At 46.4% G+C, this 13,265-nt stretch overlaps 1 protein-coding gene across 1 annotated transcript in view; it reads left to right on the top strand.

Annotated features, from left to right (window-relative positions):
• The window catches only part of PDZRN3 (PDZ domain containing ring finger 3), a 239,845-nt gene that overhangs the window by 168,571 nt on the left and 58,009 nt on the right, over nt 1–13,265 (top strand). The window lies entirely within an intron of this gene.

Here is a 13,265-nt window from a genome sequence, read left to right as displayed (position 1 = left end):
CTGTCTATCAGTAATTTATTGTTGCAGGAAAAAAGGTCAACAAAATCTGTTTCAAACTCAAAAGTATGGCCATTTATTTAAAAATCTTAGCAGTACTTAAGGCTGATAGTTCCTTAAATATATGATTTTTTTTTACCAGTAGACATTATGCTATTTTGTGTCAAATCTTTCTTCTACTTTAAATGTAAGCCTTTTTATCTTTTTATCTTTCTTACTTTTTCTTACTTTTTATCTTTCTTCTCCCATGAAGGACTTTAAATGTAAGCCTTAATTGCATCTTAAAAGGATAAAATTGGTTTATTCATTCAGTACTTTATCAGGATGAGAAGAGCTAAAATGAAAGCTGCTCTGATATCAGGGTTGAACAAGTAAATATTTGTCAACTCTAGGCAAGTCTTATCATCTCATTTTAATTAATTCACCAGTGGAGAGGGTATCACCATGATACCAAGAGGCACACAAGCGTACATGTGTTCACACACACACACACACACACACACACACACACACACTTTCTCCCTCTTAGATACCCAAGAAGGCAACATATATCTGAATCTAAATTGTATGGACCATATATTGGATTTCTACCTTAACACCATTCCAAGGAACCAGAGACCATCTTCTGACTACTGGTAATTTAGTTTTAAATGTATTTCTCCCTATGACTACTGCTACTGTTTTTTTAAGAAGCTTAAAAGAAATAGTTATTATTTATGCAGGGTTTGTGCTCCCTCTGCTGGTTCTGTAATTAACTAATAAGTCTAATTCCCATAACTGTGCTGATGTCATCAGTTACTTTTGTGCCTGGACATGGAATTACCCAAATCAGCATGTTCTGTTCAAACATCATCAGGAAAATTAGCAGGGGGCCAGAGGAAGACAGTTGGCCTCATGAAGAAAGTAAAGAAAACATACATTTTGATTTGTATGAATTTGTGTCTGAAAAACGTAAATGCAATTTTATGCTTTGGTTGCTCAGTGCTGGAGAAAAGTGACCCATCATTGGTAAAAGTGGGATATTACATCCCACCTTCTCAGCGGGCTTTGGAAATAAATAAGGCATCTTCATTATTGGAACAAGATTTATTATAATATGTTTTACAGGTGAGAAAAATAGAAGCTCAGAAATGATATATGTCTTGCTAGTGAGAGCTGTTCTGGGGGTAAGAAAGTAGATTTCTATGGCATGGAGAGGCCAATGTCTTAGTTTCCTGGGTCTGCAATGTCTTTCTTTACATGTGTGGAGATAGTAGTGTTGCTGTTTCTTAATGTTAACATGGCACCTGGGGGCATTAAGAACTCAGGCTCTAGATCTGGATCAACTGAGGTTTCACTTACTCTGGTTCCAGCAGTTCCTGTGTGATTCCGAGTAGGTTCCCTCACCTTTTCATCCTCACCTTTCTTGTCTACAAACTGGAAAGACAATCCTAGGCAAGTGTTTTACCTCATGGAGTTATCATATGGATTAAACTAAGTAATGTCTGGTGCAGTAATGCTTAAAATTATCAGTAGTTATGATCTAAGAATAGTCTTTGGTCATTCCTCGTGGTGGTTGTTTCTTCAACATGAAAACAGCTGCTTTTCCCAATCGTAAGAACTTCAGTTTATTACGAAAATAAATTTGGGGACGGGAACTCTGAAATGGTGAGGGTTCAATTTGCCAGAAATGTGTGTGCACTTCTAGACAAACATCTTGAAATAGGAGTTGCAACATTGGATGGACCTCTAGGAGGAATCAGCTGATGCCCAAAGTGTAGAGTGTAGAAATTCAAGACAAATTTCCTAGGGATGATAAGCCAATCAGACCAAAACATCAATATTTAAGTAATGTTTTATGATAATAATAATAATGCAGAGACTTCAGATCAGCTGCTAACCCAGTACACAGAGAAGAGATTTGAATAAATATTTTCTGGACGTAATGTGTTCATTTATTCACGCATTGTTTCATCCACCTATGTAGTTCTGTGTAAAATAATGCAGCACTTTGCATGCTTGTTCTAGAACCTCCTGTTTCTCAATTAGCACCGTGTTCTAGCCGTCTCTCCATGGCAGTAAAGGTAGATCTTCCTCATGGTCATGGTCAATATTATTCTTGGCCCACTAGGTCCTTAGCATTTATAGATACTACTCCACCCAGCTTAATGACTGTGTTTTCAGATAATGCAGATTAATTCCAGTAACCACCTGAGCAGCACAAGCAGAAGAGGCAAATCCAGAGTGAGGATCCATGTCATCCTCAAAGGGAGACATCAGCAACTCTCAGACTACTCACATCAGCCCACTTCTGTTCTTTCAAGGGGGAGTTTGTTTGGAGGCTCGTTGATGTCGCAATGCAGTGCCCTGCTCAGGTGAGCGTAGGGAGGGGGTCATTATTAATGGGCTTTGGGGGTGAGAGAGGGAAGCAGCAGGAGACTGAGAGAGTCACTGCCTCTGCCTGCTCGGAGGTTGTCTGGGCTCTCGGACTCTCCAACTCTTGAAGATTTGGCTGTGAACCCTTGCATCTGTGTCCATACGGGTAATTTCAGCCATGTGTGTGAACCTCGTCTGAAACATACCTGCCTATGGCACAAAGCCGGGCTTACCATCCTGCCCAAGGGACACTGTATCTCTATTTGTTTTCAAGCTGGTTTAAAAATAGAGAGTGTTGTGCTAAAAGAGCTTGCTGTGATCTGATTACTTAACTATAATTTGTACCTGTACTTTTCACAGTCCCTGGCTACCCTCTGCCATCAAAATATTTGGAATTTATTCTTTAAACAGTGTAGGCCACTTGGGTTGTTGATTTTAAACATGCTAGAGGTTTTATAATGGTTATTTTTGTTGGCCAGCACTGACCACTCTGCAAATGACCTGTTGATGTTGGACAAGGATAAGAGGCACTGAACACAATGCAGGAGATGGAAAGAGATCAAAAGGAAGGACTGTGTTCGCTTAGCAACAGTGCTCCGTGGGTTAGCGTGGAGATCAATTGTCTGTGCATGTGAGGTTTGCAGAGTTGCGTTATTTGGCCCGTTGCAGGGATTAGGCGTTCTCTTCGGGGAAATTCAGGAGTTTCTCAAACTGTGTATTCGATTACAGCATCAACGTTGTTGACTTTGTAAAATCATTGTAGATCATATAAAATGATACATAAATTTACATATATATACATGCATATATGTGTGTAAGTATGTATGTGTGTGTGTATAGTTGAGGCAAGAAGGAAACAACTTTATGTATATTAAAATGAGTGTTTCTGTGAAGTCAGTCCCATTTCTGCCGGCCGCTCAAGAATTCACCGTGAGTCCATTCACAGGCCTGCCTGCTGGCAGGGGACGTAGCATACTTTGTCCCAACTGTTTTCTCTCATCACTGTACTCCTTGGCTTTCATTTATTCAGTCTCGAGAGTGTCCGTGTGTTTGTCGCCCATTTCCGGTGTCATTTCTCACTGTGCATGTCAGATAGGAGACAAGAGAACATGCGTGTTTGACAGCTGCCCAATAAATTATACAGAAGAACAAGTTAAGGACAACTGCAGAGGACTGGGGGGAAAAAACAACCCACCAGCTATGTGGCTGGTTGAAAAGAATTTCCTTTGGAAAGCTTGTGTTGTCGACAGCAGTTGTTACTTCATGAATAACTTATAAAATTATTCAACCGTACCCTCTTAGTTGAAGCGTTGGCTTGGTTTGCCCGGGGGGAGCAGGGGGCGTGGGGGGAGCAGCCCTGAAGTCACTCAGAACTTGAAACCAAGTGAAATATGGTGGCCAGAAAGAGAGCCGAGTGGACACGCGTGCGCCTTGGCACTCCCAGGAGTAATGCATGAGTCACAGCAGTGCGGGGGCGGCAGTGGGACTGTGCGGGAAGCCCGGCCCAGCCACAGCCACTCGGCCTCCTGTTCGGTTCCCTGGAGGAGCACGGGGTTCTGGCTGGGAGCCCGCTCTTCTGGGCAGTAAGGCAGAAGCAGATTTAACAGGAACATCCAAGTGTATCTTCCCCCATCAGTCTGCGGGACTTTGTGTGCCGATAGTTTGTGGCTTCTTGGCAGAAGATAAACAAATGACCGTCACCCCATCAGAGGCAGAGAAAAGAAATGTGTCTGTGGCCCAGTCTAACTCCTCACATCTCCTCTCCCTCCCCCGACCGCACCTCTGCCTGAGACCCCAATGCAGACACACCATATTGACTCAGCCTTTGTGTTCGTCAGGGGTCCCGCCCCGACCCCAGGTGAGCATATTTGTGGGGTGATGTGGTGATGAAGAATTCATTCTGCAGCCATGAGGCCATTTGTCCTCCTCACATGGGAATCAGGCTTGCTGCTACAGCCTCAGCTGTGTTCTAACCATTGGGCAAACTGGCCCATTTAAATAAAAAAAAAAAAAATCCAAAAAACGTGGCAGCATGTGTCTTCCATTCGCTATAGCCAAGACCTGATTGTGTTTGGCTCTCACGGTTTTCTCCCTGTGTTCACTGTTCATACGAGCAGGGCCTTTCTGTTACTTACGAGAACCAACTTCCCACTAAACCACATGAGCAGAATTCTCTTTAAATCTGTCCGCAGGCCCATGCGTGTGTGATGAGAAGCCGGAGTGTCTGTGGGATTGAGCAGAGGGAAAGCCGATGACCTAATGTGGTAGTAAATGACGAAGGCGAGAGTGAGAGTTACCTGGCGTCAGCAGGCTGGTAGTTGTCTTCAGCAAGGGGAGGTGCTGTTTTCACGCAAGTGGGCCGATGTGCTGGCGAAGGAAGTGTGCCCACCTAACCCAGTCGCCTTTAGACAGGTAGTTGGCAGCTCAGCCCCTCTTTGAAACCAATTTAACTTTGGTATTTCTCCCCCATGTGTTTACTCTCCTTCGTGATCTTGTTTGGCACGTCTTTGCACCATGACCAAAGTGACAGATTTTAGTCTCTGTTGGATTAATCACTGTGTTCTTTGATCCATGGCATGTGTTCCCCATAGACATTTAAAGTCAACATATTCAACATTTGTGGTCTGGAGGTTCAAAGTTGTTAGCCAAGCTGATAGACTGGTTTGGGCATTTGCATCCAAAAGACTCTTACTCCTCCTCTCTCTCTCTCTTTCTCACACACACACACACACACACACACACACACACACACGCATTCACACACATCCACTCCCAACAACACAAATATTGACTGTACCAATCATTCATTAGCAGTAAAAATTTGAGAGCAATTATTTTTTTACTGCGCTTGCCCTGAAAGACACCATTAATTACCTTATTGCCTGTGGACTAGAGCCAGTTTCGGTGTCCCCGGAGTCTGCTCCCCACCCAAAAAAGGATTTGCAGCTCCAGGGAACACGGCACAGGACGTCGTGTGGCAGGCAGCGCACGGAAGTTGTATGTTGACTTCTAAAGTGAGATGTCAAGACGTTCCCCGCCTCGGTATTGGATTCCTCCCTATGTGGAGCTCTCAGTCAGGCCTGGCAGTGACGTTAGATGTCCCCGATAGCCAAGACTCCAAGCGGAGGTGGGCGTTTGTGGATTTGGCATTGTGTCAGCTTCTTGGTTTTTCTGTGTGTGTGTTTTGTTTTGTTTTGTTTTTAAGAGCATGAGAAAGGTTTCAAGTCATCCTAGAAATAATTATCAGGGGGAAGGACGTTGTTGACCATCGACTTGGGGGTTCGATGAACCAAGGCTCCTGATGGATGGTATCAGCCCATCTTTCCTCGGGAGATTTTAGTTGTGATGTTTCACAGATGGTTGTGACCCAGGGCACATCCTCTTCATGCTGCTGGGTGGTTTTCCTCCTTCTTCTGGTCTCCTTAGTAGAAGTATGTGAATGCCTTCTGGAATGTAAACCTGTGCCCTGAAAGAAAATGGCCATGAATTTCTTCTCAATCTAGAAAGCACTACAAGCCATTCGTAATGTATCTATTTATTTATTAGAAGTGGGCTGTTCCTTTATTAAAAATGTATTGATCGTACGAGTGGTATGGCCTCTCTCCCCACCAAACGGAAATGAACTGCGACTTATTAATGTGTCTGATTACATGGTAGGGCCTCAGTATCTGGTGGTTGAATTCATCAGCCTGAGTCTAGCTGTTCCACACCACTTGTTTTCAGAAAGCGTGTGAAATATGATCCCAGTCTGAGCCGGCAGTGTCCCCCATTTTTAAAGCTAACTTGAAATAGCTGAGTAGTAAGTTAAACAAGAGCTTGAGGATGTCCTCTGAGTTCTCTAGGGTAAAGGGGAATTGCAGGGGAGAACATTTATGGGATAGGGGGCATCTCAATCCAGCTCGGAGGACTGTGGGATGGATCTCCACAGCGTGAGAGGCCAGGCTCAGGTTAGAATTTGGGAAGCAGTTTCTGAAAGCCATGGCCGTTGGAGCTCACAGTGGAACTGGGTTGCATTGTTTCCTTCCTTGGAAGATTTTTAAATTTTTTAAATGTGAATGGAGAGTGAAGGAAAAGGCCTCATGGGTCCAGTGCCAAGCTTCCTCATGTTACCACCTTCTGGAAGAGCAACCCGCGGGTTGTCCTGCCCGGCTGTTGCTGGTTGGAAGTGTGAACCGGACTCACCATGAGGGAGCCAGTTTTGGTTTTCGAGCCAACTGCCTTCTCCACGGAAAGCATTTGTTAGAACGGGTGCTTCTTATACCCCGGACTGAGGTTATTTTTTTAGCCAGGGAAAGCCAATATGTGGAAGGGAATAATGGATTCTTTCACAGCCTGTGCCATAAGAACAAAAGTCCAGGTTGCCACTTACTATAGTTTAAATGATCGATTCTAGCTTGCTTTGATTAAATTACATATTCAATTATTTTTGTTTAAAATTAAAAGCTTGATTATATTACCAAATGCTATGTAATTTTATACACGCCGTTCACTTATTTAACAATGAGGCACAGAGTGTGATTAACAATGTGGCTGCCAGTGGGAAGAGGCAAAATAATTATTTTTTCAATATACAAGTCCTCATCATGATTCAGAAATCAATATGCATCCGTGGAGGGTTTGTTCTCGCCGTGGATTATGGACTTCAGGGTGGCCTCCCCTCATTTCCCTATGAATGTAAAACCTGGAGATTTTGGCTGGCCAGGCTGGTTTTTATTTCTCTCTCTCTCTTTTTAAAAGACTGATGTTTAACTACAACCACTGGGACCTAAATCAGAGCATCCAGTGCCCAAATATGAATATTAATCAGACGCCAGGCCACGGAGCCCCTCTCTGAGTTTGACAGTTTAAAGGATCAGTTAGTTAATTAGAAGATGACATGGCACGCCAGGTCCCAAGGCTCTGTCCTGCCTTCTGTCTCCTCTTTTCATTTTCCTTTTTGACAAGTTGGATTACATCATTACTTGTAGTTTCACTTGTTATCCCCACCGTGAAATAAGAATATTTTAAGCTTTAATTATCTGTGATTTCTTCCTGCTCTCTCTCACTCTCTCTTAAAGACCAGGCTTCAGTAAAACTCAAACACACAAGCAGAGGTTCAAAAGCCCAGGAGCATCATCAGCCTCGTGACCCCAGCCATGCCGCACACGGCATCGTCGAGAGAAATTGAACCTGCTTAATAGGTACTGGAAGCCGGCAGTGGTGGTGGAGGTGATTAGCTTGAAAGAGGAAGATGCCCATTGGGACTTTGATGTCACATCACAGTCGGCGTACTCCTGCTAGCGCTCGGGGACCTCCTGCGTGGAAAATGGGTGGGTGCCCAGGTCTGCTGAACCGTCGCCCCTGTGGGCGGGGCTTAGGAATCTGCATTTAACCAACCCACCACCTCGCCTACCCAGTAATGGGGGATTTCTAGTGCACCCTAACGTCTGAGTGATTCTGTTCTAAATGTTTTGGCATTTTTCTTGACATGATACTGCTCTTTTCAGAAGGGAAAGTTGGCATGTGGTTCCTAGAGGAGCCTCATTCCCAGGAGGGAGAACGAGGTCCAGACCCATGTCTCGTTCTTCACGGTGAAGCTTTTTCTGACGCTCCTCATGGAGTTAACTCTTTCCCCTGTTCTCCCCACACCACTCCTCCTGCAGCTATCAGAGCACACCCGAAGTCAGCGGTGCCGTTCAGTCTGTGTGTCTTTGAGCCTTAAGGACACTGAGCCACTCAGGAGAAGCAAGAGAGGCTTAGTGTCCTCCCTGACAGACATTAGTGATGAGACTTTAAATAAGAACAGACTGAAATCTTCCATTTCCTGGGAGCGCTGTGAGCCAGCCCCGGTACGGAGTAATTCAGAAAAGCTTTCTCAGTGGTCTTCGCAACAGCTGTGTGCTTCGGTGAGGACACGGACACTCGGGCAGAAACAAGCCACGTCCTGGGGGCTGAGCAGCATTCCAAATTCGGCAGTCTGAGCCCCAGTCCCTGACTCTTCTCCCCACTCTGCAAAACCTCGCGCAGTGGGTGCTTATTTACAGGTGATGAAAAGAAAGGATATTTTTAGATGTCAGAGGGCATTTCTGAGATGCCACACCTCCATTGCCAGGAGTACACATGGAAGAGAGGTGGGGAGCAGAGAATTTAGATCTGCTCAGATTTTACTGACTCCTGGAAAGGCTGGGACTTTGGGATGCGTCCACATTCATTTAGAAGCCAGGAGGAAGAAGAAACACTTGCATGAGACCTTGGAGGGATCCACGGGCAGTAGGAATGTGTGCTATCAGGAGGAGTTCAGAAGGACCAGATGATTACCAGGGTCAGAGTGGAAAGGGAAAGCAGGGCCAGTGGTGGCAAATTTCCTCGGGGCGGGGGTGGGGGGAGCATCAGCATAGTGGTCAGAAGCTGGGCTCATATCCCAGCTCTGCCTGTAAGTGGCTGGGTGGCCATGGCCACAAGGCCGCCCCTGTGTTTCTGGGCTGCAATTCCTTTTTCTCCCAAGTTGGTAGAGGTAAAGCTTGGACCATGGGCCTCGGTGTCCTCCTGCTTAGATAGGTTGAATCAAGGACTTACAGAAGGCTCTTGGTTGTGACATTCGAGGGGTCCTTGTGACCGTAGGTGAGATGTGTTTGTCTGTAGGAGGGACAGATCATAAGGGCAAACCAAATCGCATAGTGTCGAGGTAAGAAAGAAGAGGGGGTACCTCCTCGTAGACGCCTCTGTCAAGAACTGTGGCAGTGAACAGCAGGCGGAGGAGGAGGTTGGGGCCCCACAGATTTGAGAGTCTTCAGGATGAGGAAACCTCTGTAGGCCTGGTGGTTTCCAGAGGAAGGCCAGACAGCTGGGGCTGGGCTGGAGAGCACAGTGGGAAGGATTGTAGCAAGACCATCTCTGTGAGTCTAGAAAAACTGAGTTCAGAGGGAGAGAGGCCCCCATTCCCTGTAGACACTGGAGGAGCCAAACAAGGGCCGTGGGATAGAGCCAGGAAGTGCACGGAGTTTGTTTCTCCACCAACACGGATAACTTGGGGCCAGGGAATGAACAGGGAGACAGATGCATGGATTGCATAGACACATATGTTTTCATGAGGTTCCTAGAAGCAGTGATGGCTTAGCCTGTGTCAGTCTGAACCAATGAGGAGCCCTCCTGTCCTGGGTTCAGAAGGGCACAAGAAAGCTGGGAGTGAAGGTGGGAATAAAGGAGAGGGGAGAGGCAGGAACTGGGGGTCTACTCCACCGGCATCATGCCCGTGGGAGACACGGAGGACGCCAGTGAAGACAGCGAGCAGATAAGACAGACTGGCTTGCTGCCTTACGATTCGGTACTTAAAAGAAGAAATGGTGCCTCATTGTCCATTGTTCCGTGCACCCTGGTCAGTGTTTCTTCCTCCAGGCAGGGAGCTTCCCTGTCACCAGGAGCAGGCTGGATGGCGTGTATGTTAGTGCCTGTGCCTGCCGTCCCTGTAGGGGTGCGGCTACAGAGAGCCCGAAGGGATCGTGCAGCGAGTACTTGGTCAGTATCAAGTCACTCTGTTTTGTCAGTTCTTAGATTGTGTCCCGTCATTCTAAGGGGATTTTTTTCCCAGTTAAGATACTAACAGATTGAGGTGCCTGGGTGGCTCAGTGGGTTAAGCCTCTGCCTTCGGCTCAGACCATGATCTCAGCGTCCTGGGATCCAGCCCTGCATCGGGCTTTCTGTTCAGAAGGAGCCTGCTTCCCCCTCTTTCTCTGCCTGCCTCTCTGCCTACTTGTGATCTCTCTCTGTCAAATAAATAAATAAAATCTTTACCAAAAAAAAAAAAGGATACTAACAGATTAAAGGTCCTTACAAGACAGTGCGTATATTTGACCACGCGGTTCATCACGCACTTTTCCCCTTGATAACTTGACTGGTCTATGAGCCACCAAGTGGCAGAGAACTAGTGGTCCTTGGCGTCCATGATACAGTTAATAAGTCAGCGTGTGTGGCCGGTGAAGGGGTTGGTGGCATGGTGTGCTCAAGCAGAGCTGTGAGGGGACACACTCTGTCTCTATGACCATGTGTTTGCTGTTCTTCCTGTAACAAAATGACTTGCCCCAAGGTAGGTCTTGGTAGAGGGACTCAGGAAGAAGATGGGCAGAACTCGGAGGGGGTTGATGGGGGAGCGCCCTTCGGGGCAGAAGGTGGAAACTGAAAGAAGATGCCATTAGCGTTCCTGGGTTCATCCCATAAAATAAATCATGGTTTCAGGATACCCATTTCCTGGTCTTCTTGTTGATCTACCCAGCGTAGCTCTGCCTACCCCACGGTAGGCAGGTACCCCACGATAAAAGATGTGGAGGTCCCAGGCCTCCAAACATTTGGATGCCCATTAACGGGTTCTACACCTTGGTATCTCTGGATATTACTGTCTCGCTTCAGTAAGCCCACTAATATCAGATATATCCTATCAGAGACTATTTTAAATCACTTCAATTTTCTCTGCCCTTGGGCTCTGCCCATAAGACCGGAATCCGAAGCGGATGAGTGTGGCCTGTGATCTAGTGTATTACTCCCCCCGCCCCCCCCCCCCCGTTTGTATTACAGGCAACTTCATTAGCTTTTGGACGCCTATAGATCAGTTTCAGAGACGAAGTACAATGTCAGGTAGTTTTTACCCAGTTCTCAAGTAGATCGTTGCTATATTTTCCCAGAGAAGTGTTAAGAAAAATTAGTATAGCCCTTTGTGAGAGCATTTTTCTCTTAAAACAAGACATTGGTCATAATACTGTTTGCTTACTTATTCTCTGAAGTGCTGTTTTATTTCGAAAGTAAATCCAGGATAGAAGCTTGATAAGTAATGTCAGACTTGGTAGCCTACAACCTAAGTGGCGTAAGTGAATCACGAAGCCCCACTTTGCCGTGATGTTGTTCTTCTTCAAATACGTCTCTTCGTCACTACTTTTTCATCTTCTGAGTGATTTTAAAATAGCGAAGTAGCTTCCTGTTAGTGCCCAAGTCATCCATCCAGCTCGTGCTTTTCCTGTATCACAGATTCCTTCACACAGGAGCAGTCCAGGATCCTGTGGCTCAATTACAGGTCGTTGGGAAAAAACAATCTATGGCAGGGGTGTGACCTGGATCCTTGAGCCTGCCCGAGACTGAAACACAGAAGCTGCGTTTCTCGAACCCACTCTTGGCGGCAGTAGTTCAGCCTGGCATCTGCCAAAAGAAAGGACCACAAGATTTGCCCATCAGGACACCCAGTTCTGAATACAGATCTGGGCTCTTTCTTACTACTTGCTGCCTGTACCCTGCGTCACCCTCTCGCCATTTTATACTCTCCCACCTTCACGCCAACAAAGACAACAGTCTCAGATCACCTCCTCAGACATGGCTTCTGTCCCACCATTTCTTTGCCTTCGAGACCACCATCCTCCTAGACATCCTGCCATGGTCCAGGGACCCAGCTCCAACTGCAACCAGCAAGTTCTCCGTCATGCTGTTTCGCACGCATTGTTCTCTCTGCGTTGTTATTCCCATGTCCAAGTTCCTCCTATCTTGCAACAGCCAGCTCAGACCCTGCCTCCTCCACAGAGGCTGTCTGAATTACAACAGACCCAGAAGCATGGCTCCAGAGGGCTTTGTGATAACTCTTTTGTGGGGGGGGGGCGGGTATCAGGACCAGTGGTCCCCATTGTCTTCAGCCTCTGCTCTCTGCAACTCAGACTTCCTGCTGCCCCCTTTATAGTTCAATCCCATCTTCCACAGGGAGTGATCTGCTCTCTGGGTATAAAGACAAGGTTGTACAGTTTTTCTGGGTCCGCTCCGTGGGTAGGATGTACAGTTCAGATGCTCGGTGAATACTTGCTTATTGATGAATCACTGTAACAAAGCCATTTATTGGTCATAAAACACTGTGGCATTTCTGTCTTAGGAAATTGTAGCTTTTCCCAAAGGAGGAAGAAGCTGGTCACAGTCACCATTCTGTCCCCAACACTTAGCTTAACAATTTGCCAGTTTAAATGGTTTGGAAGATCGAAAGGCATGCCCCCAAGAAACCAGCACCCACTGGATGGCAGCAGGTGCAGTAGGAGCACCTAGGGTCTAGAGCTGAATTTGGAGGGGTGACGTTGGACTTGGCTTTCATATAAATGGGATTTAAAAGCTTGCAAGAGGGCAGAGGGCATCCTACTTAGAGCCAACAGGCTCAATGAAAGTGCAGGGAAGGCTGACAAAACAGGCATGGGAAAGGTCATGTTGGGGCTGAAATTCAGTGCCAAGTAGACGTTCATTCCAAAAACATGTTAAACATGGCGGCATATAGTCGTTTGTGTGGGATGGGAATGGACCTCTTTTATCATTTTACATTCATGATTATTTTTAATAATAATTTTTATGCATTGTAGGTGATCATGGTTTCCCAGGAGGCATAAAAGTTTTTTGTTTTTTGTTTTTTGTTTTTTGGTTTTTTTTTCTCAAATAAAACCAAGTGAGTAAATTTAGAGGAAAATACAAAGTAAGTAGTGTTGGGGCCATATGTCAAAATGGAAAGATAGCCCCTCCCCCGGTGGAAAGTTGCTGCAGAGAAGCTAGCTAGGCCCAGGACCACAGGATTGTTGGAGCCTGACCCGGTGGGAAGCCATCGGTCAATTTGGCAAGAGCCGCCATAGTCCCAGGAGAGCCGGAAGTCAGACACAGGGCAGCTCTTCTGTGAGGGCTGGGATTTTATGTTCCTTGTTTATCACTACACAAAAGTGTCTGGCTCATTGTGGGCAATTAATGAGAAGGTGTGAGTCAGCATGTGGTAGGTCTGAAGCGAGGCTTTTCTTTCCACCCGTGGCGCGGACTTGGGCTGCTGCTTTCCTCCCACCGCGGCTGGCCGGAGCTGGGGAGCTGGGAGCAGCCTGGTTCCCACGCCCCCTCCTGAGTGAGCTCGCGGGACCCGTGTTGGTGGAGGAGGGAGGCAGGCT

Source organism: Mustela erminea, chromosome 1, assembly GCF_009829155.1.
Source record: "Mustela erminea isolate mMusErm1 chromosome 1, mMusErm1.Pri, whole genome shotgun sequence".
Classification (NCBI taxonomy): domain Eukaryota; kingdom Metazoa; phylum Chordata; class Mammalia; order Carnivora; family Mustelidae; genus Mustela; species Mustela erminea.
This window is presented reverse-complemented; position numbering and strand designations above follow the sequence as displayed.